General features: G+C 41.9%; 1 pseudogene; it reads right to left on the bottom strand.

Annotated features, from left to right (window-relative positions):
* LOC108707455 overlaps positions 1 to 12981 on the bottom strand; it is a 33468-nt pseudogene that overhangs the window by 11723 nt on the left and 8764 nt on the right.

The raw sequence follows: 12981 nt of genomic DNA on the forward strand, positions 1-12981 counted from the left end.
GTTTTAACACCCGACAAAAAAGCCAACCTTCTCTGGAAGAGAATAGAAAGAACAGAGATCTGGGATCTGAGAGAACCGAGGGAGAGCCCCAGTGACACACCTTAAGTTTTCATTGCCGAATCTTTTGGAATTTCTCCAAGTTCATCTTGTGTTTGAGGCACCATTGTTTGTAGCTCGTCCACACTCAATAATATGCTCTGGCTGAGGTAGGCTTTCGTGCAGCTCGCATGATGGAAATCACCGCGTCCGAGAAACCTTTTTTCTTCAGGATCTGGGGCTCAAGAGCCACGCAGTTAAATTGAGGCTTTGAGGATTGGGATGTTGAATTGGATCTTGGTGGAGTAGGTCCGGTATTGATGGAAGAATCCACGGTTCCTCTATTGACATATCGAGGACTTCTGAGAACCAGGAACGCCGTGGCCAGTTTGGTGCTATTAGGATGAGAGTGGTGTCTTCTCTTTGTACTTTCTTGATTGTTCTGGGTATCAGAGGAATCGGCGGGAACGCATAGGCTAGCTGAAAGTCCCACGGGGCCGTGAGGCGTCTGCTGCCATTGCAAGAGGATCCCGGCAACGTGCGAAGAAGGCTGGAACTTTTCGGTTGTGGTGTGACGCCATCAGGTCTACTTCTGGGCAACCCCATTTTGCTGTTATTTGTTGAAATATTTCTTCCTTTAGAGCACACTCGCCTGGATCTAATGTTTGTCGGCTGAGAAAATCCGCTTCCCAGTTTTGCAGTCCTGGAATGAATATGGCTGAGAGTCTGTCATTGTTCTGTTCTGCCCACTGGAATATGAGCTTCACCTCCTGCAGTGCTGCTCTGCTTTTTGTGTTTCCCTAGTGGTTTATGTAGGCCACCGCTGTTGCGTTGTCTGATTGGATTTTTATTGGTTGTCCGGACAGAACTGCTTGCCAATGTAGTAGTCCCAGCCGAATTGGGAGAACAGAAGTCCTAGAAAGACCATGGACTGGCTGGGAACTAATGATGACTTTTCACGATTGATGGTCCATCCGAGCTCTTTTAGTTTGCACATGGCTAACTGAACTGCTTCTTCTGCTCGTGAAGAAGCCTTGATCAGCAGGTCGTCGAGATACGGGGTTATGGAAACTCCTGTTTGTCGAATTTCTGCTGTGGCAACTGCCGTGATTTTTGTGAACACCAGTGGTGCCTATGTGAGACCGAATGGAAGCGCCTTGAATTGGTAGTGATGATTTTGCACAGCAAAACGTAAGTACTTCTGGTGAGGAGGAAATATTGGGACGTGTAAGTATGCGTCCTTTACATCCAGAGAGGCTAAGAATTGGCCTTGGGTCATTGCTGCAATGATGGAACACAGCGATTCCATTTTGAGTCTTCATGGACGAATGAACTTGTTGAGCCCCTTCAGGTCTAGTACGGGTCTGACCGATCCATCCTTTTTGGGAACTACAAACAGGTTTGAATAGTAGCCTCTGAACTGTTCTGTAGGGGCAACAATGGCAATGATTTCCGCCTGGAGAAGGTCCCTCAGTACATCTTGGAAGGATTTTCGCTTTGTTGGTTCTTTTGGGAACCTTGACATGAAAAAACGACGGGGGGGAACTTCCTGTATCCAGGAGTCTGATATGATTGCCAACCATTGTTGATTGAAATGGAGCAACCTTGCCCCCAAAGGTGCCCCCTTCCTTGGTAGCCACCCATCATGCGGTGTTGGGCTTATCCGTTGTTCTGGTCTATGGCTTGCGTCCTTGCCAGGCAGGCCTGGTCTTACTCCCAAATCGTCCCCTGTTGGAGGATGCGTGTCGTGGTCGGGAGTGTCTTGTGCTCTTGTTTTGTGATGGATGAAAAAACTTCCCTCTGCGAAAGGAAGAGCGTGCCTTTGGTTGAGGGAGTAGAGTGCTCTTTCCTTCCGTAGCTTGGCTGATGATCTTGTTTAGATCTGGACCAAACAAGAGTTTCCCTTTGAATGGTAATGAAGTTAGTGATTTTTTGGATGATAAGTCAGCCGACCATAATTTCATCCAGAGAGATCTCCGAGCGGCTATCGAAAGCGCTGAAGTTCTGCTGACTACTTGCGTCGCATCAAGTGCCGCTTCACATATGTATTAATTTGCTTCCTTGAGCGGAGCTGCTAATTGAGAGAGCTCCTGACGTGGGACTCCTGACAGAGTTGCTTGAACAGCTCTGCTAACCTACGCTGTGGCCAAAATGGGACGAAGGGCCGTGCCAGCGGCTGAAAAAAGAAAAAGGAAGAAGCATCTGGGACTGGTAATGCGGTGTTCTTAGATAGCCTTGAAACAGGAGCATCCACTGAAGCCCACTTTTCTGTAGTATCAGCAGCAAACGGATATAACTTGAGGAATCTACGGTTTGGTTGAAAACGGCTTTCAGGCTTATCCCATTCATGTTGAATTATTTGCTCCAGCTGAGAGTGAGTAGGAAAATTAGGAGAAGACCTACTATTTCTCTTAAAAAGCACTTTAGAGGTGTCAGTGCTGGTCTCTGGTTCCTGTAAATTGAGAGTTTCCAATACGGAAACGATTAGGGCATCCACTGTTTCCGAAGAAAACTTTGTTGGTTCTTCTATCTGAAGGTCTGCTGTGGGACAGCTCACCGTCAGATAGGCCCAAACCTTCCCCTCCCTCCGGGGGTGCTGGTGAGTGCTCCCTGGAATCATCAGTACTTTCATCTTCAGACGGGGAAGGTGCCCTACGCTTGGAACCCCTGTGCCTGGGGTTGTCTAAGCGGGATAATAGTTTATCTAGAGACAGCGCTAGTTTTGGTATCCCTGAAGCTAACTGGGCTGCCCAGTCTGGAGTGTTTTGAGCGCTGGTTTGACCGGCCGTCTCCTGTCTGGTGGCCGTATGGTCCTGACTAGTTTCTTTACTTGGGTCAGTGGCATTTTTATATTGGGCAGGTGCCGTACCTGGGAGTTCTGTAACTGGCGCCGCTGGTTTGCATTTGGAACATATAGGTTCTTTATGCCCTGAGGGCAGTCTTTTGCGACACTTACCACAGGCTAAATATCTGACAGAGGTGACTGGGGTCCCCCTGGTAAAGAGGGCCTCACTGTTCTCCTCAGACATACAGTAATGTGAAGTTTCATCAGAGAAAATGCTAATACCACTCCCTGTGTGACGCAAGAGTTAAGAGAAGGAGATAGTTTTACCTCCCTTGTGTGTCCTGCTCCTGAAGCAGGCTAGTGCAGTCCGAGGTTCCTGCAGCCTGTACTGCCGTGAGGTCTCCCTGCTCCGAATCAATCGTGCTACGCAGTGGCTAGAGCGTGTTCCGGAGCTTGGTGACGTCAGCTCCAGCAATGGGCGCGTTTATAGTAATGAATCCGCCTGTGTACTTGGTGCTCAATTATACCAATGTCGGAATGTTCTGACTAACTCCCCTTATCTGTGCGCTCTGCCTGGGGTTTCTGCTCTGTGACTGCATTGACTGCCGTGCCAGTGAGGTGTTACAGACCCTCCTGTATATACTCACATATTCGGAAGGCCCCAGCAGTGAAGAAGGGTGTTTTTGCTGCCTTGCAGCTGATAAGCCTTTTAGCTGTGCGGTGATAAAGTGGGCTAAGGGAATGTATATACTCACTTCCTCCAGTTCCCACAATACCGTCTGTGTCCTGGCCAGTTAACCCTTCCTGCACATGAGGGATAGGGTACTTATGCTGGGTGGTCACAGCTTGGCTGATCGACCCCAGGAACACTTCCAGCGTTGGGAGACAACACATAGAGACATCCTACACAGTGTAGGTGTCTTGTCTATCCCCATCTGTCAGAATAATCAATATCTTTAAAGGAAAACTATACCCCCCAAACAATGTAGGTCTCTATTAAAAGATACTGAGTAAAACAGCTCATATGTAAAACCCTGCTTCATGTATATGAACCATTATCATAATAATATACTTTTTTAGTAGTATGTGCCATTGGGTAATCATAAATAGAAAATTTCCATTTTAAAAAATAAGGGCCGCCCCCTGAGATCGTACGATTCACTGTGTACACATACAAACCACATGTTAGGTCACATGAGCCAATTAACAGACAGAGTTCTGCCTTTTGCTTCCTCACTTCTTCCTGTTACAGTTAGTGTTGTAGTATTTCTGGTCAGGTGATCTCTGAGGCAGCACAGATAGAGTCAGGAAATGGTGGCTCAAGGCAAGAGATGTAAAAGGGCAATATTTATGTAAATATATATTCCAGTTTGGTAAGATTCTTTAATATGTCATTCAATTTGATATAAACTATCTGTTGCTTAAGTATTCATTTTGGGGGTATAGTTTTCCTTTAAGAGAATGGCAGGACATGTCCTGACCTCCTGAGGACACAAAAAACTGCCCTAGGCTCCACCCACTGAGGGGTATAGCCAGTGGAGGAGGAGCTAGTTTTTCTTTATTGTTGTGTCCTAACTCCTAATGGCATAAGCTATACCCCTATGGTTCCCTGTGTCCCCCAAGCAGAAGCAGAGAAAGTCAACTTAAAGATGAACCACCCCATTAAAAATGTGAAATTTAAGCATCACAATATTTACAGACTTTTAAATAACGGACTAGTCTAACCTGGAATGAATATACCCTTAAACCATTCAGTTAGTTAACACTACTTTGTTTATTAAAATATCTATACAAAAATACACACTATTTCATTTACACATTACAGGGAAGGCAATATGCTTTATCCCCCATTGACCAGATCAGGCTTTTATAGGCAACAGATAAAAAGGGGTCTGAGGTCACAAGAGGTCTCGGACCATAATACACCTTTTAAATGTATGATGGATAAAAACTGGCATGTCAGCACAAAATAATATTTCCATTTTTTATTACTTGCCCCTTTTGTGTTTCAGTTAGACAATACATATACAAATAGGAAAAAGGCATAGTTGCTCATAATCAGTAAAAGGACCAAAACAAAGCTCTAGTACTAAACATAGCTCTTACCTGACACAAATCCATGACAATGCTCTCATGAATCTTTTGCCACAAGAGAGCCCTGAAGATCTGAATCAATGAGATTTTTAATGTAGGAATCTTGCCATGCATGAATATTCATGTCAAATCCAGTTGCACCTGGAATCCCACATAAACCTGAAAAACAAAGGAATGTTATCAGAATAACATGGTTTCACAGAACCGTTACATGCTATAAAAATGAAAAAAGTATTTAATATAGTTTATTTATTCTTTTAAACAAAAACCTAGTAGGAGGATTGGCCCATCCACAAAGTTGCATGCTGTTAAAGAAAACAATGGTTGCAGGAGACTTCCAGGTACAGGTTATCCAGAATGCTCAGGACCTGGGGTTTCCCGGATAAGGGATCTTTCCGCAATTTTGATCTTCATACCTTAGTTCTGCTAAATTAAACCATTTTAACATTAAATAAACCCAATAGGATTGTTTTGGCTCCAATACTATATAATCATTAATTAGTAAATAAAACAAACAATAATATCATAGTTAGGACCAAGTACAAGCTACTGTTTATTATTACAGAGAAAGGAAATAATTTAAATGGAATCTATGGGAGATGGCCTTCCTGTAATTTGCAGCTTTCTGGATAACATGTTTACAGAAAAAGGCTCCTAGACCTCTATTCTGTATTGAATCAAGTGGCATTAAAAAACAAAAAAATGTCCCAGAATATCACCTGGCAGATCCCCTTTAGTGTGAACACACACACACAAGTCAACACAAAGATTTCTGTTAGGAGATTCACCAGTCACACTTTTAAGGACATTGGGCATAGGAGCAAGTGGACAGGCATAGGGGTTATATGAGTATGTGGATTCCCTAAAATGTTTAAAAATACTTCAAAATGCTGCAGACCTGTGTGGCTTAAGCAATTAATGCTGCTAAATAACAAATTACTACCCTGGTATCTAAACAGTTTTTTTTTTTTACAAATGTTTGAAGAATGTTCTTTTATCATTAATATTACCAGAGTGTCAATCCCAAGACTATTGGGGGTCCGTTTACTAAAGTGCGATAAACCTGACTTTAAGTTTCCCCATGTTATCGCTGAGAATATTTTTACGCCAGAATATTCGCAGCGACTAAGTTTACGAAACAGCGATACGCTCAGAAGTCATTGCGATCACTTGCGGTAACTATGTTAAGGAACCAGCTTACGTTAGCGGTAATTTTAGCGAGTTGCGAATTTTCTGGCGAAAAATTAAGTTTTTGCGAATATTTATGCTATAAAATAGTCTTGTTTTATGGCGGTTATTATGGCAATTTATGGCCAGAAATGTATCTTCAAAACTCATGAACTTTATTGACTGATGATTTTACCATCCAACAACATCACCAGAGTAACACCAATCAAACATGTCTGCATCATATAAACCCTTCTGCCAATAGAATCATAGGAACAAGAAATGATACAAGTCAATCTCTTTGCTTCATAGAAATGCACAGTTGAATGTAGCCAATCACAATGAAACCAAAAAAGTGTAGAGGCTGACGAATCCTTGGACTGTGATGCCCGCTGCCAATAATACGCCTCTGAGCTGAAACTGCTGCTGTTGCAACAGATAGAAGCAGAAGCCAAAACATCCTGTCAGCAATAGCTACAGATCTCTCTCCTGTCAGCAAAGAATGATGGGTAAAAAAAAACTGTATTATGGGATATTTCCTGCCCCTTGAGAATTTTCTGGCGAAAAAAATACTTTTACGCCACTATATAGGTGGCGGTAAAAGTTTGCGAATATTCTGGCGTTGATTTTGTCTTTAGCACATTTCGCTGTTTAGTAAACCAGGCGTTAATGTGTACATAGCGTTATTTTCAGCGAATGCGATAACTGGTGAACAATTATTCTTGCGCAAGAAAATTTGCAAATTTATATTTACCGCTGGTTAGTAAACTGGCGATAACATATTTGGCGAAAATTCTGTCTATATATTGTGCGAATATTTTTACCGCACTTTAGTAAACGGACCCCTTGGTTCCCTTTTAGACTTTGCATACATACGTTGGCTCTGTTGATTGTGGGAGACCACCAAAGTGTAAATCTTCTGTTTGGTATCTGGTTTAAACCGGAACGTTGAGCATTGGTCAGTTTCTTCAATTTCATTGATTCTTCAAAGCCACTGGCCTTTTCCCTGGTAAAGATAATATACAAAAAAATAAGGCATGTGAAATATAATCTTGGGGGGGGGGGTTAAAGGCCATGAAGGCTTTTAAAGACAACTCAAGCCCCATAATGGATTACACTATATATTTAGCTCTGATAGGTTGCTTTTGAAGGGGGTGTTCACTTTCCAAACACTTTTTTCAGTTCAGTTGTTTGTCTAGGGAAGTTATTGCTTCTTTCCCTGAGTAAAAGTAGGGCCAATACAGGACTAAGCAAATGCTGTTTAGAGGGGTTGTTTACCTTCCAAACACTTTTTTCAATTCCATTGTTTTAAGATTGTTCCCCCGAAATAAAGACTTTTTTCAATTACTTTCCATCATTTATTTTTTACTGTTTTTCCAAAATCTAAGTTTAAAGTTGAATGTTCGTGTCTCTGGTGTTTGAGTCTGGCAGCTCAGTAATTCAGGTGCAGACTCTAAACTGTTACAATTTTGCAACATTTAGTTGATACATTTTACAGCAGCATCTCTGCAGTATCATCCTTATGTGTGAACTCTTCATAACTTGTGCGACACTTCGGGAGTATGCGGCATTCAAAGCCACACATATTAAAAAGCAGATTTGGGTTGTCTTTGCTGTACACGGACACAAAACTGTTCTCCCACTGCACAGTTTTGACAGAACGAGGCAATCTGTTTTTTATATCCCAAAACACTGCACGGCCCCTGGAGAGAAAAAAAAAATATTGAACACTTTTTACTACATGGATTGTCAGTTACAAGATAGATAACTACTGCGTTTGATAACTATACAAATTACTAGTAGAACCAAGGCTTTTATAAAAGGACTGCTAGAGTAGAGAGGGTGGTGAAAAGTTAAAAAAAAACAAAAAAAAACAAAACTTACAGGTTGACATCATGTTTCATGAGGCGCATTCTGGCATCCCTTGGCCAGCACTTTTTATTGTTGTAGCCCACAATATTCTCATTATTGGGATCTGGGTGTTCTGTTAAATATCTCTAAATAAGGTCTCTGGCTTCATCAGCTGAAAATCTACAGATAAAAGAACAAATTGATTATAAAACTAACTAGGTTTTGACACATCAGCAAGAAATAGATCTGTTAGCCAAGGAGGCCTTAAGTATGTCACAGCGAAGGTTTAAAATAAAGTGACTGAATTCCCACAGGGATCCCCAATATGAGCTTGATGATTCTGAAGGTCACATGAATAAAACACAGAAAGTGCTTCTACTGGCTGTGTGTCTGAGCAGGATAAATTAGCTACATAAGGGAGAAGATTAATCACTTGCCTGAAAAATATGTGAATGCGGTCAATGTATCTGCAAAACAGGCGGATAGGATGGGCCAATTCTGTTGCCACATCTTGGAAACTTAGAAAGTCGTTTGGCATTTGTGGTGGCCAGGCCATTTCACTAGCTCTGTGTAAACCAAGAACCAAAAGATCCATCACCAGACCATAGTACTGGACGATAAAGGAAGCAAACTGCAGACCACGAATAATGCCATAGGAATTTGTGTGGTTCATATCCTGCAAAACAAAGTTCAACAATAAGCTTGAGAGAAAAACAAAGTAAATAAATAAATGTAAATCTATTCGTAATAGATTACATTAAAGCCTGAAAGCAGAGATCACAGTTTGTGAACGGTTTTGAAAGATTTTATCGGCTAGAGTGACGTGCTTTACCCCTATTACAACTGGCAGCATTTGGGTATGCACTGACCTTGTAATTTAACATTGTTTTTTGCAGTCATGTAATCAGCAATATTGTGATCAACAATTAGACGGAGTAGACGATTCAGCAGGGTCAAGTCAATCTTTTCATACATCTTTTCAAAGCGAGACTCCAGCATCACATTGCATTCCCCTTCTGTGGTGTCCCACACATCTTGCAAGTTATTTATGCCTAGAATGAGAAAGCCAACAAAACTATTACAGCAGAAACGGAACTCCCTTAGAATGAAGCACAACTGGAGGGGGCGTTTGTATTAAAAAAAACACAAAAATAGAAAATAAAGACAAATAGCATCAATGTCTAGGCCACCAAGTTAATAGTTATGCTTCATAGTGCAGCAAATATATTGAGAAATGTAAAATGTCAGTACTGAAGGTTACAACAGATGGTGTTATAGACAAGTGCGTCAAAAAAATGTAAGCCATATCTATAAGTAAAATTAAAAAAACACATGCAAAATGTTTCATTAAACAAATTAATCTCTTAATATTTAGAAAGGCAAACCTTGGCACCACTTGTACACCAACAAAGGAGGTGCTTCTGTATCTGCAGGTTTGATCCATGGAGGGAAAAGCCTTCTTTTATCTGCTCCATACCACAAGTACTGATCCAGGTAGGCATCAGTCATTTTTTCCAGCGGTTCCACATCATAAACAGGAATAAGGTGGCTGTAGAGATCCATGAACTCTATTCCAACCTGAAATACACCATAAATTAATTTCAACTGCCAGATAATGGCCTGTACTTAAATGGGAATTCCTTTCCACATATACATTAACTTATTAGTCAAAACCAAATTTAAAGTGCAGTTCCCATTTAACGTCTACTGAACCGGAAGTGCTAACCTCCTTGAAAGCTCTTTGAGTGAGCAAGTGACGCTTGATTCTGGACAGTGCTTCGTGAGGGTTGTCATATGCTTGTTCGATTAAACCCAGTTCTTCTCTCTGAGACTGATTCAAACGTGACTTCACACTAGAAAGCAAAATTGCATTAGAATAAACAAAATCGCAATATTTGTAGCAAATATTCAACTACATGTACCACTAAAGTGGAAACTGAAATATTTAATTCTAAATATCTGCATAGGGCTGCAGTTTGGGGCTATTCATTTGTAACAACTAAAAAAAAATTTAAGGCTAGAGAATCCGCTGTCCTGCTGCTCCCCTTTGCCTTTTCAAATGTGAGCGGATTACAGTGCAAAATGTTGAGTTTCGGAGCCAAAATCTGGGGAAACTGCCTGCAGTGCTTCCGGGTGCAGGCAGAGCAGGAGCGGAAGCACGGAGAAATGCAGGCAGAGATCCACCATGGCTTGGCCCTGACCTAAACCAGGTAAATCACGAATAAGATGAAAACTACTCACATGAACAAAAATATTGCAACTTAATAGGATAGCCATAAAAAGCAAGAAGGAAGGATAAATAAAGGCAGCTTATGCCTGGAAAGCCGAGCCACTATTTTAGATAAGAAAAAAAAAAAGGAAAAGCTGCCACTAAGCATACCTGTATGCTTCCTTCAGTCTCTCAAGTGTGAGCAGTTTTGTGTCATGTTTGTAGGAGAGAGGAGGGAACGGAATTGGAGAAAACCTCCTGCTCTCTAGCCAGTGGACAGTGGTAGTGTACACAGCAACTGCCTCCTCTGCAGTAATGTACGGCCCATCCTATAAAAACAAATAAGATTTGTAGCAAATCTAGCAAATAATGGAAATATTATTCTAATCTGAGAAAAATGAAAAGAACACCAAAAATTACCTTCAAGTAGTTGTGCTGTCTCCCTTGTTCGGCTTTCAAGTACAACCGAGTCAAGCGACTTCTTACACACAGTTTTGTCTACGGTGGCACCACGTCGAATACGTTCTCTGTTGTAATGCGCATTATTTGTCCACCAGTCTGCTTTTGCCTTCACATAACACAGCATCATGTTTTCAATAGGTGTTGGAAGACCAGGTACCTGAAATTGGCAAAAAGGATTTCAATAAACATGTAGAAACAGTGGATATTAAGGGGGGTGATCAGATGCTGCAAATTGTAGCAACCATGTCCGAGTGCATCCTGCCAATTAGGATTATATGGGGCAATTCTCACCTTCCAGGGAATGTTAGCCTTCCAGCATCTCCAAGCTTCACTCAAGTACTGCAAGATGGTTCTGGCTTTGTTCTGCTTGATTCCTTCTGGCATCATGTCCAATATGTCATGCATAACAGCAGCTCTGAGTTCCAAATCAAAGTGAGACTCAACTCTCTTTTTTGTCAGTTTTCGCAACTCCTTTGGAATGGCGACCTGAAATTTAAAAAAAAAAAAAGTTTAAAAGACTAATGGCTTCACAAATGAAAGCTTTCCATGATAACCCCCTGCACATGTGCACTCTCAGGAGCTTCCAGGTGATGGAATAAATTGGGTCTGCTAAACTAGGAGGGTATCCTTAAGGCAAATTCCTCAGCAAAACATTTTGAGACATACAACAAAATGCAAACAGCAAGAAAACATTTGGCAAAGAAACTGGATCAAGCCATGAATGTATACAATATATTTTAATTTACCATAAAAAAAATAATAGCTCACCTTCAAATTGTCTGGCTAACAGATTTCCAAGGTGTGATACCACGCATAAAGAAGAGCCAGACTCTCCAGCCTGCTGCCCAAAATCCACAGCCAGGCCCCTTTCCCACTGGACCCTGAAGAGTCACATACAGTTAAAACCATGAAAGACACATGAATATAAAAACAATTATAAAAGTACATACAGTATTGAACCTGTAGTAAATAAGATGTTTCAGGTCCTTGCACATTCGAATTTGCCTCATTAGTTTGTACTTGTAACGGTACATTCCAGTCAGTTGCCCCACATGGGCAAATATATACTGCAATCCATCTGTCAACTGAAAGGTAAGAAATGAGAATTTTTTTTGAGTGTTTCAAATCTCATTTGCTTGGAAACAAAATAGTTGGCGAGATTCCACAATGCAAGCAAACACTTACCTGGAAAGCATCAACATTCCCCAGTCTGCACTGTACATGGCTGTCCACAACTAGCTTGGTTAGATGCAGAACCTCACGGCAAAGATGGAAGGCATTGTCGAACCCAGACTTTTTGCGTTCCTAAAATAGAAAATTACAGAGATTTTAAAAGGAAAACTATCCCCTTAAAACCTCCACCAGGACAATTCATATCAAAATTCATACTAGTGGCATTAGTGTTTTGTATCAACTTGCCAGAATGGATGCTGATAATAAACGTGTACAGCCGGCTCTAATCGTTGCACTATAAATTACTGATCAAATAATAATTAGCACAGAACCATATGTCTCCGAGCAATGCAATAGGCTGCAAAGTTGAACTGCAGCTCACCCGATGGAAAAAGGAGATTTTGTGATACTCACCATTAAATCTCTTTCTCTCCAGTCGCTTGGGGGACACAGGGACTATGGGTATAGCTTGCACCACTAGGAGGTAGGACACAACAACAAAGAAACATTAACTAATCCCTCCTCCTGCTATACCCCGGCTCCCAGGCGGAACCAAGCCAGTTTGTACCAAAGTACCGAACAGGAGGTTACTAACAAAAAACGTGAAACCTTAAAAACTATGTACAATGAAAAAGAAGGCACGAAGACCATGTTTGAGGTACAGGTGAAGGCCTCACCAGGGAGGGAAGCCCTGTGTCCCCCAAGCGACTGGAGAGAAAGAGATTTAACGATGAGTATCACAAAATCTCCTTTTCTCCTTGGTCTGCTTGGGGGACACAAGGACTATGGGGACATACCAAAGCTGTCCCATGAATACGGACGGGAGGTAGAGGCCTATGTGGAACTAGCCACCACGGCTTGAAGTACCTTCCTGCCGAAGCGGGTGTCAGATGCCGCAAAGGTATCAAAATGATAGAATTTTGCAAAGGTATGGACAGAAGTCCAAGTGGCAGCCTTGCACAACTGCTCAACTGATGCCTGATTCCGGAAAGCCCAGGACGTACTCATCCCTATAGTTGAATGAGCCTTAATCCTAGCTGGTGGGCTTAATTCCTGAGCAGTGTAGGCCCGCTGAATGGTCTGTTTGATCCAACGGGAAATAGCGGCCTTGGAGGCAGGGCCGCCTCGGTGTGGGCCCGAAGGAATGACGAATAACGAGTCCGCCTTGTGGACACCATCGGTCCGATGTAGGTAGAACTTCAGG

This window comes from Xenopus laevis, chromosome 2L (genome assembly GCF_017654675.1).
Source record: "Xenopus laevis strain J_2021 chromosome 2L, Xenopus_laevis_v10.1, whole genome shotgun sequence".
In the NCBI taxonomy this organism is placed as follows: domain Eukaryota; kingdom Metazoa; phylum Chordata; class Amphibia; order Anura; family Pipidae; genus Xenopus; species Xenopus laevis.